This window comes from Coregonus clupeaformis, chromosome 29, assembly GCF_020615455.1.
Source record: "Coregonus clupeaformis isolate EN_2021a chromosome 29, ASM2061545v1, whole genome shotgun sequence".
Taxonomy (NCBI): Eukaryota; Metazoa; Chordata; class Actinopteri; order Salmoniformes; family Salmonidae; genus Coregonus; species Coregonus clupeaformis.
In genome coordinates, this window is record NC_059220.1 from 19,865,758 (window position 1) to 19,878,330 (window position 12,573).

The 12,573-nt window shown below is 42.9% G+C and overlaps 1 protein-coding gene and 1 non-coding gene across 2 annotated transcripts in view; one reads left to right on the top strand and one right to left on the bottom strand.

Annotated features, from left to right (window-relative positions):
* Positions 1-12,573, bottom strand: part of LOC121544797 (gamma-aminobutyric acid receptor subunit beta-1) — a 69,736-nt gene that overhangs the window by 43,101 nt on the left and 14,062 nt on the right. The gene's annotated exons all lie outside the window — the stretch shown is intronic.
* Positions 8,080-8,153, top strand: trnaa-cgc. Its single transcript has one exon. It is a non-coding gene; the product is annotated as a tRNA-Ala (tRNA).

A 12,573-nucleotide genomic window follows, 5' to 3' on the forward strand; every position in this document is an offset into this window, starting at 1 on the left:
AACACCATTGTAAATACAACCCATATTTATGTTTATTTATTTTCCCTTTTGTACTTTAACTATTTGCACATCGTTACAACACTGTATACAGTGCATTCGGAAAGTATTAAGACCCCTTCACTTTTTTTTTGTTACGTTACAGCCTTATTCTAAAAATTATTAAATCGTTTTTTTCCCTCATTAATCCACACACAATACCCCATAATGACAAAGTAAAAACAGGTTTTTTGAAATTTTGGCAAATGTATTAAAAATAAAAAACGAAAATATTCATTTACATAAGTATTCAGACCCTTTACTCAGTACTTTGTTGAAGCACCTTTGGCAGCGATTAAATAGAGTCTTCTTGGGTATGACTCTACAAGCTTGGCACACCAGTATTTGGGGAGTTTCTCCCATTCTTCTCTTTAGATTCTCTCAAGCTCTGTCAGGTTGGATGAGGAACGTCGCTTCACAGCTATTTTCAGGTCTCTCTAGAGATGTTCGATCGGGTTCAAGTCCGTGCTCTGCCTGGGCCACTCAATGACATTCAGAGACTTGTCCCGAAGCCACTCCTGCTTTGTCTTGGCTGTGTGCTTAGGGTTTTTGTGCTGTTCGCCCCAGTCTGAGGTCCTGAGCGCTCTGGAGCAGGTTTTCATCAAGGATCTCTCTGTACTTTGCTCCGTTCATCTTTCCCTCAATCCTGACTAGTCTCCCAGTCCCTGCTGCTGAAAAACATCCCCACAACATGATGCTGCCACCACCATGCTTCACCGTAGGGATGGTGCCAGGTTTCTTCCAGACGTGACGCTTGGCATTTAGGCCAAAGAGTTCAATCTTGGTTTCATCAGACCAGACAATCTTGTTTCTCATGGTCTGAGAGTCCTTTAGGTGCCTTTTGGCACTCCAAGCAGACTGTCATGTGCCTTTTACTTAAGAGTTGTTTCCGTCTGGCCACTCTACCATAAAGGCATGATTGGTGGAGTGCTGCAGAGATGGTTGTCCTTCTGGAAGGTTCTCCCATCTCCACAGAGGAACTCTGGAGCTCTGTCAGAGTGACCATCGGGTTCTTGGTAACCTCCCTGACCAAGGCCCTTCTCCCCCGATTGCTAAGTTTGGCCGGGCAGCCAGCTCTAGGAAGAGTCTTGGTGGTTCCAAACGTCTTCCATTTAAGAATGATGGAGGCCACTGTATTCTTGGGGTCCTTCAATGTTGCAGACATTTTTTGGTACCCTTCCCCAGATCTGTGCCTCGACACAATCCTGCTCTACGGACAATTCCTTTGACCTCTTGCCTTGGTTTTTGCTCTGACATGCACTGTCAACTGTTGGACCTTATATAGACAGGTGTGTGCCTTTCCAAATCATGTCCAATCAATTGAATTTACCACAGGTGGACTCCAATCAAGTTGTAGAAACATCTCAAGGATGATCAATGGAAACAGGATGCACCTGAGCTCAATTTCGAGTCTCATAGCAAAGGGTCTGAATACTTATGTAAATAAGGTATTTCTGTTTTTTAATTTTAATACATTTGCAAAAATTTCTACAAACCTGTTTTCGCTTTGTTATTATGGGATATTGTGTGTAGATTTAAAAGAAAACCCCAATTTTAAAATAAGGCTGTAACGTAACAAAATGTGTAAAAAGTCAAGGGGTCTGAATACTTTCTGAATGCACTGTATGTCCTTTGTCTGTGTGTTGTCTGATTGGGTTGTCTGTGTGTGTATGTGTGTGACTACCTGCATGAGTGTTTGGCTTAAGAGTATGACTAAATGTGTATGTGTGAGTGTGTTACCAATGCTCCAGACTGAGTCTCTGCTGTCAGTCGGGGATGCACTGCAGTCTCTCACACAGTGTGCACCTTCTTTTTAAAAATGGCAACCACAGACTCTGCAATAAGGCCACATACTGCTGAGGTGGATTATGTTGTGTAACGTCAGTTCTTATTAAGCGCAGCAAACAGTCGACTCTCGCTCGCTGCACTTGGCTCCTCTGCTCCTTGGAGAGGCTGAGCAGCTACAGTCCTTTACCTCCATCACCTGCTCCACGGTCACTCCTGTCACGCCATCCATCCAGTCCTGCCCTCAAACTCTCCCCTTTCTCTCTACCCTTGTGTCAGCACCCCAAACGTCAATCCGACTTCACTTTGAACCTTTGCCTCTTTCACCTGTTTACTCTGTTCTGTTGTTCTCTCGGTTTACATTTATACTTGAGGGATGCATGAAGGCTTTATAACAGCTACATGCACGGGCATCATGAGCTTAATGCCGTCATGAGCTATTGTTGTGACTATCAATGGCTAAGTTTGAACGTTCAGTCAGGTTTCGAGCTAGTTTGGATAAGTCAGTGGAAAGTTACCGATGAGAGAGAAGAAGGATGATGTGTCAATAAACCTGAGGTGCAACGTGAAGGGCTAACATTTTGGCTCTGCCATAAACACACTGTCCGATATCAAAGGGTAACCTTCCTTGCATATCGAGTGGTGTGTATCACAGTGTGAGAGAGGGAGAGGAGGGTGTGGAATAACAATAACAGAACTGATCATTAGGCGACAGAGACGGTTGCCAAGGTGCACAAGGTCCTCAAGATCACTCAAGGTCGTTGAGAAAATGACGTGCCAGCAACAGCAAAACAGCTTAATGAGAAAGACCTTAACTGTGTTTGTTGTAATTTGGTACTGCGTTGATATTAAAAATGGTGTGCCAGATTTACCCAGCATTTGCACCAGTGTGAAATTCCAGAGGGAGTAACATATAGAGAGGAACAAAAAGTAAAAGATACTGTGGGAAAGAGAAGAGAAAACTAACATGACGGTACATTTTAATCCCCATGTCTCATTTCAAAGTTCTTTGTTATATACAGTATACATTAAATGCCATTGCCTTTGAAGAAAATAATAGTAACACTTTAATCTGGCAGGCTTGAATACTTTATCTATGTTCATTTAGCTCTCTCTTTAGATCTTTTATCGAAGGTCAAGTGAGGTGTTCCCCAGGGCTCTGTTCTGGGCCCGTCTTTAAATTTGGCTCTTTTTGAGCTGCTGCTGCGGTTTGATCTTAGTGACAGCACTGCGGCATCTTTTCCCAATCTGAAGACTTGCGGTTGACGGGACAGCAGGAACAAGGCCAACCAAAAACAAAGGATAAACAATGAATGGAGTTCATTCATATCAGCCATCCAAAAAGTATTGCGGCATTTTGATGAAAAGCACTTCAAAATGCTTCACTTAACTGCTGGTAACATTCTCTGAGGGCTGGCAGGGGAGAGTTGCATCACTCGGGTTTCTATCAATCTAATCTGGGTTGCAAAGCTGCAGTTAAGATTCCACTCACAGAGCGTTCAAGCTTTCCAGCATTCGTTGCAGTTTGCAAAGATGCTTATATAGGCATTTCAGAACATGCTTCAGGGAAATAAACTTTCTGGGAAAAAAGCTTATTGGAGTTACATATTCACATTTTATTTTCTTATTCACAGATGAAGGAACAATTTGTTGGTTATTCATGGACAAACTAAATGTTTTACAATGCGAACACACTAAATAATGTGTCTGCTTTAAAGCATGCCTACTGCTTGGCCTTAGACTGCACTGGTCATTAAAAATAGTTTCTTCAGACAGTTGAAAGAGACAATATGATGAATGCAATATGAGATTGATGTGTATGATCAGGGCCAAGAGATCTGTACCTGTCAACCCTCCACCAGGTGTCAGAGAACTGCTTCTAGAATGCAGATGTTACAGTAATTACTTTCACTATTACCCAGGAGATGGAACCATCCTTCAATTGAGGTGGTCCTCTCAGTCCATATAACCATATAATAAATTAAATACAGGCTATCTTACTCAAATGTGCACGATTAAAGGCCCAATGCAGCCGTTTTTATATCAGTATCAAATCATTTATGGGTATCAATTAAGTACTTTACTGTAACAGTTTTCCATTAAAATTGTCAAAAAGTAACAGAAATAGCTTTTAAGCAAAAAACTACTTATCAAGACCGTCTGGGAGTGGTTGAGTGAGGAGGGGAAAACTGAAAACTAGCTGTTATTGAAAATAAGTTTGGAACTCTCTTTGCTATTGGTCTATTTACTAACTTAACGCCTGGTGATGTCACCAGGGAAGCCGAAACTCCACCCATGCAAAAACTGCTGATGAGAAGGTCCTGTGTAGATTGTATTTTCATCCAGCAACTATCAGGAAATAACACTGATCACATTTTTCACACATTTATAGTGTTAGTTTCATCAGCTGTTGTACAATAGGATACAAAACTGCACTGGGCTTTAAGATATGAGCAAGAAATAAAACATTAACATAACATACAGTTGATTTGCAAATGAATGACCGTATAGAACCTGCAACCTGAATAAAAAACATGATAGATTTATAAGGCTCGCTGTGGGCTCTATCACCATCATAATACAGGTAATCTTACATAAAGTACAGCTACAAGCCTCTTACTGTAGCCTACGTGCAAACCAATAAATAACAGATAGGGGAATTAGAAATCCACAGGAACTGTTAGTGAGCAACATAAACCTGGGATGACATAGCTTTAAGTGAAACTGCTGCCTCATAAGGCTGGGAACAGAGAAACGGAGGAGAGGAAGGGGGGCGTTGCAGCTCTGTCGCTCATTGGGGATGAACACGTTCCTTGGAGTCTATTATTAGAAACAGCTGTTCCCCTAGACGCCCGCTTTCCCATCATCACTCTGTCACCTCAGCGTTTCCACAGCAGAAAGTCTTAAACGTGAGTGGAATACCGTTATGCATATGAGTGCGCTAAAGCAGAGCGTCCGCTGCTGCACTGCACACAGACTTCCTCTCACACACACTCACACAGGAAGAGAAACAGGGGCAGGCGATGCCCTTGGCATGTTTCCTCTCACTCCCATTTCCTTTGTTGATGTATGATTGGCAGTCCTTAAGTGAGTGCGCCTCTACTCCTCTCCATATTTCACCGCACCACGGACGACACCATGGGCTCTCTCCTACGCACGTCGGCACCGCGCTATCCCCTCTGCAGTGTGCTTCTTCGTGACCTAATTCCTCCCAATCCATGCCCATCTACGGGTGCAGACTGTAATACATCACAGGATAGAGGGAGAGGGAGAGAGGGTGGGAGGAGAGGGGTAGAGATGGTGGCGCAGTCCTCCCTCCCAGCCTAGTTACTGTCAAAACTTCTGCAGCTTTTGGCAATCATGATGAAAGAAAGTTGGATCTGCAGATATTCATTGGATGAATGGTGTTCATTGCATGAGAGCAGACTTGCTTCAGCTTTTGCTGGGCATCATTGCAGTGTTCTCATCCGTGCATTGCTTGGACGCACACACACACGCAAGTAAGCAAACACACACAAACACCAAATTCCACTATGGTGTGTAGCTCCCTCAAAAGACTACACACATCTGCATCTATTCATCTATTCTTCTCTATCAATAGTATACTCTTCTGATCGTTCCCTGTGTCTTGTGTGGAAATGTTGCATAGGACTATTCCTGCTATAATTTGGTAACGATTTGCTGTCTAACTGTCCCATTGTTGAGCTCTTGCATGTGATATATTTAGATGACATAAGAGGATTCCGATGTAGGAATTCCTCCATCTTGGCTGACACTCTATCCAAACGGGGTTGGATCCCTGACAAAAACAGACATGATATGCAATTCAGTCCCACTGAGGAAAGTTTTTGACAAAGGTCTCTGCAGCTCCTTCTGCTGTCGGACGTGCCAATGAAGAAAAGTCAAGGACACAACCCAAGACTCATCTTTCAATCAAATTTGAAGATCACACCAAATGGTTCTCACAAGTCAGAGGAATCTCCAACCTGCTTAGTGTAACAGAAAAATGTTAGCTCTGCTTGCAGTTAAAAACCTGTATAATGTTCTGTGTTATTATGTTTCAAGGTCCAAGACGAAGGGCTCTATTCAATCAGATCCGCTTTAGCCGACATCGGCATAGCAGTCGTTTTGGCGGTGTCAGAGGTGGAACTGCATTTGAGCTTTCAAATCCACAAGCTCCTGGCGTTTACCTAAAGTGCACATTGCCATTGGCTGCATGGAGTCGCATTAAGATAAATTCCATGCAGCCTTGTTTACAAGTTCGAACACTGGAATGTGAGATGTAATCTACACCTCCATTAGGATGATAGAAATCCTCATTTTTTTGTTTAATGATTTTCAATTTGAGCATCATTATTTCTATATAGCCTACACCGCCAAAACATCAGCTATGCGGGTGTCGGCTATCGCCAGGTAAATACTTGATCTGATTGAATCTAGGCCTTATTTTCATACATTTACTGCCAATTAGTTATTGATCAAGATTTTAGTAATGTCTATGTCCTATCGAGACATGAGTGCAACTTGGGTGCACAATATAACTAAGAACTTATCAGATTTTGTCACCATGTGTTACTGCAGGCGACTGACTACATTGCAGTTTGAGTGGACTGAAGCCTGTGTTATAAGTCCTTGGATAAGACTGTGTCCGTAATAGAATGTACAAACAGACAGGCATTGCAGGGAATTTATATGTATGCATACCAGAGATGGTGTCAAATTCATTGACATTTCAATCAATTGACTAAATAAATTGGACATGGAGTCTACTGGAACTCAAATGAATTTAACCCGAACTCAGGGATGTACACAGCTTTTGAACACCCCCCCACCCCCCCACCCACCTCTTCCTGTCCCCTAATCCAATAACCTCCTCTAGTCTCATCTCTCCCCTTGTTTCCATGCCAACACCTCCGCATGAAGTCATACACAGGTAAAACAGTGACAATTCAATAAAACTATCATCGAGATTCTCTTGGTGGTGAAGAGAGCAGAAAAAGAAAAAGCCTTTCTCAGACTTTCTTCCTCTCGTGACTTTCTATCTTCCAGATATCCTGAGAGGCTTGGGCCAGGGGAGAATGATTCCATTAAACATTAACCCTGAGTGCCCTCTGTCGTGCCGCACTGTCGGCAGCCTCATATTTTATCCCACGCTCCCACTGACTGGGCAGTGCCTGTGATGTTCCTTATAGGAAATGCCTCTTGACATCTAATCAGATGGGGAACCATTAACCTCCAGTCTAATGGGTCTTACTTGGGTATGGAATTACACTAGAACGGTGGTCAAGTCTAGCTGTTAACAGGCTCAGTGTGTCCTCTATGTGTGATGAAATGCTAGATCTCTCATTTTCTCACTTGCTACCAAACACAAGTGCTTTCTAACATGCATTGGTTGACTAAAAAGGCTTACAAATAAGCAGCAAGACGCCCCCAAAGTTCCTTCACACTAATATTCTGTGAATTCATAGGCCACTTCTGCAGAACAAGATGGTAAAAAGGATGCACTCGTACTGCTTTATAAAAAGGCCCAGTGTACTGTACTACAGATAGACAGCACGGTATGGTACTGTATCAGTACAGTACTGTATCAGTACAGTACAAGACAGGACAGTACAGTACAGTACAGTAGAGTACAGTGCAAGACAGGACAGTACAGTACAGTACAGTACAGTGCAAGACAGGACAGTACAGTACAGTGCAAGACAGGACAGTACAGTACAGTACAGTACAGTAGAGTAGAGTACAGTGCAAGACAGGATAGTACAGTACAGTACAGTACAGTACAGTGCAAGACAGGACAGTACAGTACAGTACAGTAGAGTACAGTGCAAGACAGGACAGTACAGTACAGTACAGTAGAGTACAGTGCAAGACAGGACAGTACAGTACAGTACAGTAGAGTACAGTGCAAGACAGGACAGTACAGTACAGTAGAGTACAGTGCAAGACAGGACAGTACAGTACAGTAGAGTACAGTGCAAGACAGGACAGGACAGTACAGACAGAACCGAAGTGACAGATTAGATTAAATGCAGCATTCACCCATCTGCTCTGCTTCAGGCTCACCAAGGGGTTAAATAAAATGAAGTTACTTGCTTTAAATTAATCTCACAGAGCTCTTAGCACAAGAACGTCTCGTCTCATCTCTCGTCTTCTGCATTATTTCCAGGCATGAATGGTGAGAAAGCACAAAAAAAGAGAGCAGTTCCACTGCAGCAGTCTGTCTTGCATTGGGGAAATGTCACCTATTACTCTGTAGCCCTGTGTAGCTCAGCTGGTAGAGCATGGCATTCGCAACGCCAGGGTTGTGGGTTCGATTCCCACGGGGGGCCAGTATGAAAATGTATGCACTCACTAACTGTAAGTTGCTCTGGATAAGAGCGTCTGCTAAATGACTAAAATGTAAATACCTATCAATGAGCCCCCCAACTTTAATATGACAAACAGACAATGTCTGTGTCATCATCTCAGTCTATAGTGCCGGTGACTCCCTACTTTCTTGCTGTTTTCATCTGAGAGATCAAATCTATAGAGTACAAGGACCCAACCAGACACCCCATGACTCTCTCATACTGTGGTTACTGCAGTAATATACAGTAAATGGTGTACCAGAGACTATAGGAAAATCGCCATAGGATCTATTGAAGTAAATTTGGGGGGGGCAGTGGGACTCAAACCTCTGCACCCACACTGTGCAGTGCCTTGGTTGCTCTTTTCCAGGGGGAAAATAAAATACAACTTTCAATCAAATCCAGGTGGGCTCCTGCGTCCTCAGTGCTTGGACCCCTGATCATGGCGCAGCATGGGCAATGGATTTTGAGTTAAGATGAAGTTGTTTCAACTGAGAACCCACCCGTGACACCTTGATCTTTCTCACTGGTGAGATGAAGTGCTATCGGCAGAGCATCACATAAATCCTCAACCTAAGGAGGCGGCGGACACATCAATCTCCCAAACAGATCAATAACTCCTGACCACAAGCCGCTATGAGGGCTTCATAAGGTGCTCAATACAGGAGCTGCTGTGGAGATACATAAGGTGCCATGACAGGAGGAGTAGTGAGGGTTCGTAAGCTTCCTCATACTAACAACTATGCCTATGAGGAGTTCTCACACAGTATAATCACATTGTTAGCTAACCAATGCAACATATGACACATGTTGACAAGAGCTAGGGTACCTGCATTTTCATTAACAACCCAATAAAGCGATTATTGCCTGCCTACCTGTGCTGTTGATTGAGTTTGGCACAAGTGGGCTTCCATGGGCCTGGGTCTCTTCTACAGTATGTTGAGTGTGGCCGTCACTTTATGAGAGTCATGTCTGTACTAACCGTGCGAATGCGGCAGCACTCCTACCGCTCTAAACTTGAGAAACGGAGATGCCGCTTTCAAAATATTTGAAATGATATGGACTGTGAGACAAAGTCAAAGCAATTCCACTGTGGTTGCCATGATAACAAAACAGCTTTCGCACATTGCTAACAAACACCACTTTTACTTGTCATCACTCAAGCTTGTAAAAGCGAGGCCTTCACATGTCCAACAAACAAACCACTCAAATCTAGGTATAGTACGCAATATGAAAAATCTGAGCATGTACAGTTTAAGGAAGAAAACCCCAAGAGAAAAAGGAAAGGGAGTTGGTGTGAGAGACAAGGAGAGAGAGTAGAGAGAGAGCAGGGAAGAGGAAGGGAGAGAGACAGAAAGATAAAGAGACCAGGACTAATACATTACAGTATCTCACACCAGCCACAAGGAGAGAATGACCTGCTATTTCAGCCCAATACTAAGTCTTAAAGTCTTAAGTAGAGCAAAGAGTGCTCAAATCTCTCTGCTGTTACAATACTGCAGAAATCAGACTATCAAATCGTCTGAAAACAAGACCGCTCACCTCTCCCTTGATCACATCCTTCACAGGCCGTTATTTCAAGTCTCCAACACATGCTAACTTAATCAAATACTCCTTTAAATCTCTTGAAATACTAATTCTTGACTGAACAGAAATCCTGCAGCCTCGACTATTACTACTACTGTAGTACACTGCCCCATGGGGAAGCACCACTGTCATGTAGGCAGTGTGACATCCTGACGACATTCAACAATGTAGGCTATCCAAGACCTGAACACATGCAGCAGCCCTTTTTCAATGAATGTCCAAGGTCGCTCAGGCAGAAATATTGCCACAGCCAACCACTCAACTCAGGGAGAGGAAGAATATGAGTCTGACCCTTGTGACCTCACAGCAAACCTCCTACAGCTCATGTCACATCAGTGTCGTCCAGTTGCCTTTGACAGCACAGCATGTCTGATTACTAAGGTCGGTAAGAGTGAGAGCAGTAAGACACTGACCTGAAATATCCTTGTATAATCCTTTTGGTATTACCATGTTCGGGCGCTAACTCAGCATACAGCCCAGCCTGCCTTTCGGACGAATTTCAATGTCATAGCAAGGTTGTATGATTTGTTGAAGAAGTAAGGGTATCAGAAACTCCCCTCTGTGATATTTGGTAAGAATACAATAAAAAATATGTTTTTGCCTGGAATTGTCATGCTTAGGCTAGCATTAACTCTCAGAAGAATCTCACTGTAGCAAACAAACAATACTAGCATTATAAGAAAATAATACAGTACCACTGTTGGCATCAACAGAGTATCTGAACTCAACGCTAACATAACAAGTCGTTTGCACTTAGCTAGTCTATGTAGGCAAGGCTGGGTGCTTTTAAGATGGATGTGTAAATATCTATTTTCTGTTTTAGTTCGTATTCGTCACTTGTGATGCATTCTGGCCCATTTTCTTACATACAGTACACATGCTGAGCATTCAACTTTCTAGGGTTAGATAGTAAGCAGCCAATCGACCTTATAATAATAATAAATAAAATCAACACATTTACTCTCGTAATGATGTCCCAACACATTTTATTGCATGTACAGTGAGGGAAAAAAGTATTTGATCCCCTGCTGATTTTGTATGTTTGCCCATTGACAAAGAAATGATCAGTCTATAATTGTAATGGTAGGTTTATTTGAACATTGAGAGACAGAATAATATCAAAACAATCCAGAAAAACGCATGTCAAAAATGTTATAAATTGATTTGCATTTTAATGAGGGAAATAAGTATTTGACACCCTCTCAATCAGAAAGATTTCTGGCTCCCAGGTGTCTTTTATACAGGTAACGAGCTGAGATTAGGAGCATACTCTTAAAGGGAGTGCTCCTAATCTCAGTTTGTTACCTGTATAAAAGACACCTGTCCACAGAAGCAATCAATCATTTAGATTCAAAACTCTCCACCATGGCAAAGACCAAAGAGCTCTCCAAGGACGTCAGGGACAAGATTGTAGACCTACACAAGGCTGGAATGGGCTACAAGACCATCACCAAGCAGCTTGGTGAGAAGGTGACAACAGTTGGTGCGATTATTCGCAAATGAAAGAAAGACAAAAGAACTGTCAATCTCCCTCGGCCTGGGGCTCCATGCAAGATCTCACCTCGTGGAGTTGCAATGATCATCAGAACGGTGAGGAATCAGCCCAGAACTACACGGGAGGATCTTGTCAATGATCTCAAGGCAGCTGGGACCATAGTCACCAAGAAAACAATTGGTAACACACTACGCCGTGAAGGACTAAAATCCTGCAGCGCCCGCAAGGTCCCCCTGCTCAAGAAAGCACATATACAGGCCCGTCTGAAGTTTGCCAATGAACATCTGAATGATTCAGAGGAGAACTGGTTGTAAGTGTTGTGGTCAGATGAGACCAAAATGGAGCTCTTTGGCATCAACTCAACTCGCCGTGTTTGGAGGAGGAGGAATGCTGCCTATAACCCCAAGAACACCATCCCCACCGTCAAACATGGAGGTGGAAACATTATGCTTTGGGGGTGTTTTTCTGCTAAGGGGACAGGACAACTTCACCGCATCAAAGGGACGATGGACGGGGCCATGTACCGTCAAATCTTGGGTGAGAACCTCCTTCCCTCAGCCAGGGCATTGAAAACAGGTCGTGGATGGGTATTCCAGCATGACAATGACCCAAAACACACGGCCAAGGCAACAAAGGAGTGGCTCAAGAAGAAGCACATTAAGGTCCTGGAGTGGCCTAGCCAGTCTCCAGACCTTAATCCCATAGAAAATCTGTGGAGGGAGCTGAAGGTTCGAGTTGCCAAACGTCAGCCTCGAAACCTTAATGTCTGCAAAGAGGAGTGGGACAAAATCCCTCCTGAGATGTGTGCAAACCTGGTGGCCAACTACAAGAAACGTCTGACCTCTGTGATTGCCAACAAGGGTTTTGCCACCAAGTACTAAGTCATGTTTTGCAGAGGGGTCAAATACTTATTTCCCTCATTAAAATGCAAATCAATTTATAACATTTTTGACATGCGTTTTTTCTGGATTTTTTTTTTGTTATTCTGTCTCTCACTGTTCAAATAAACCTACCATTAAAATTATAGACTGATCATTTCTTTGTCAGTGGGCAAACATACAAAATCAGCAGGGGATCAAATACTTTTTTCCCTCACTGTATAAACTGCTCTTCCAAACCATGATTAGCTCACATACTATATACTTTTATCAGTAACATTACTTGGCTGTTAATTGGCTCACTTGCATTTGCGGATCTCATTTTCTAAGGAATATAATTTCTAGTTCAAAATGGAGTCTTTCCAAAGAGCTATTTGAATAAAATCATCATCTTAGTCAGCTGTGTCTTGCTCCTCTAAATGTTTCCTTTGCTAATCTATCA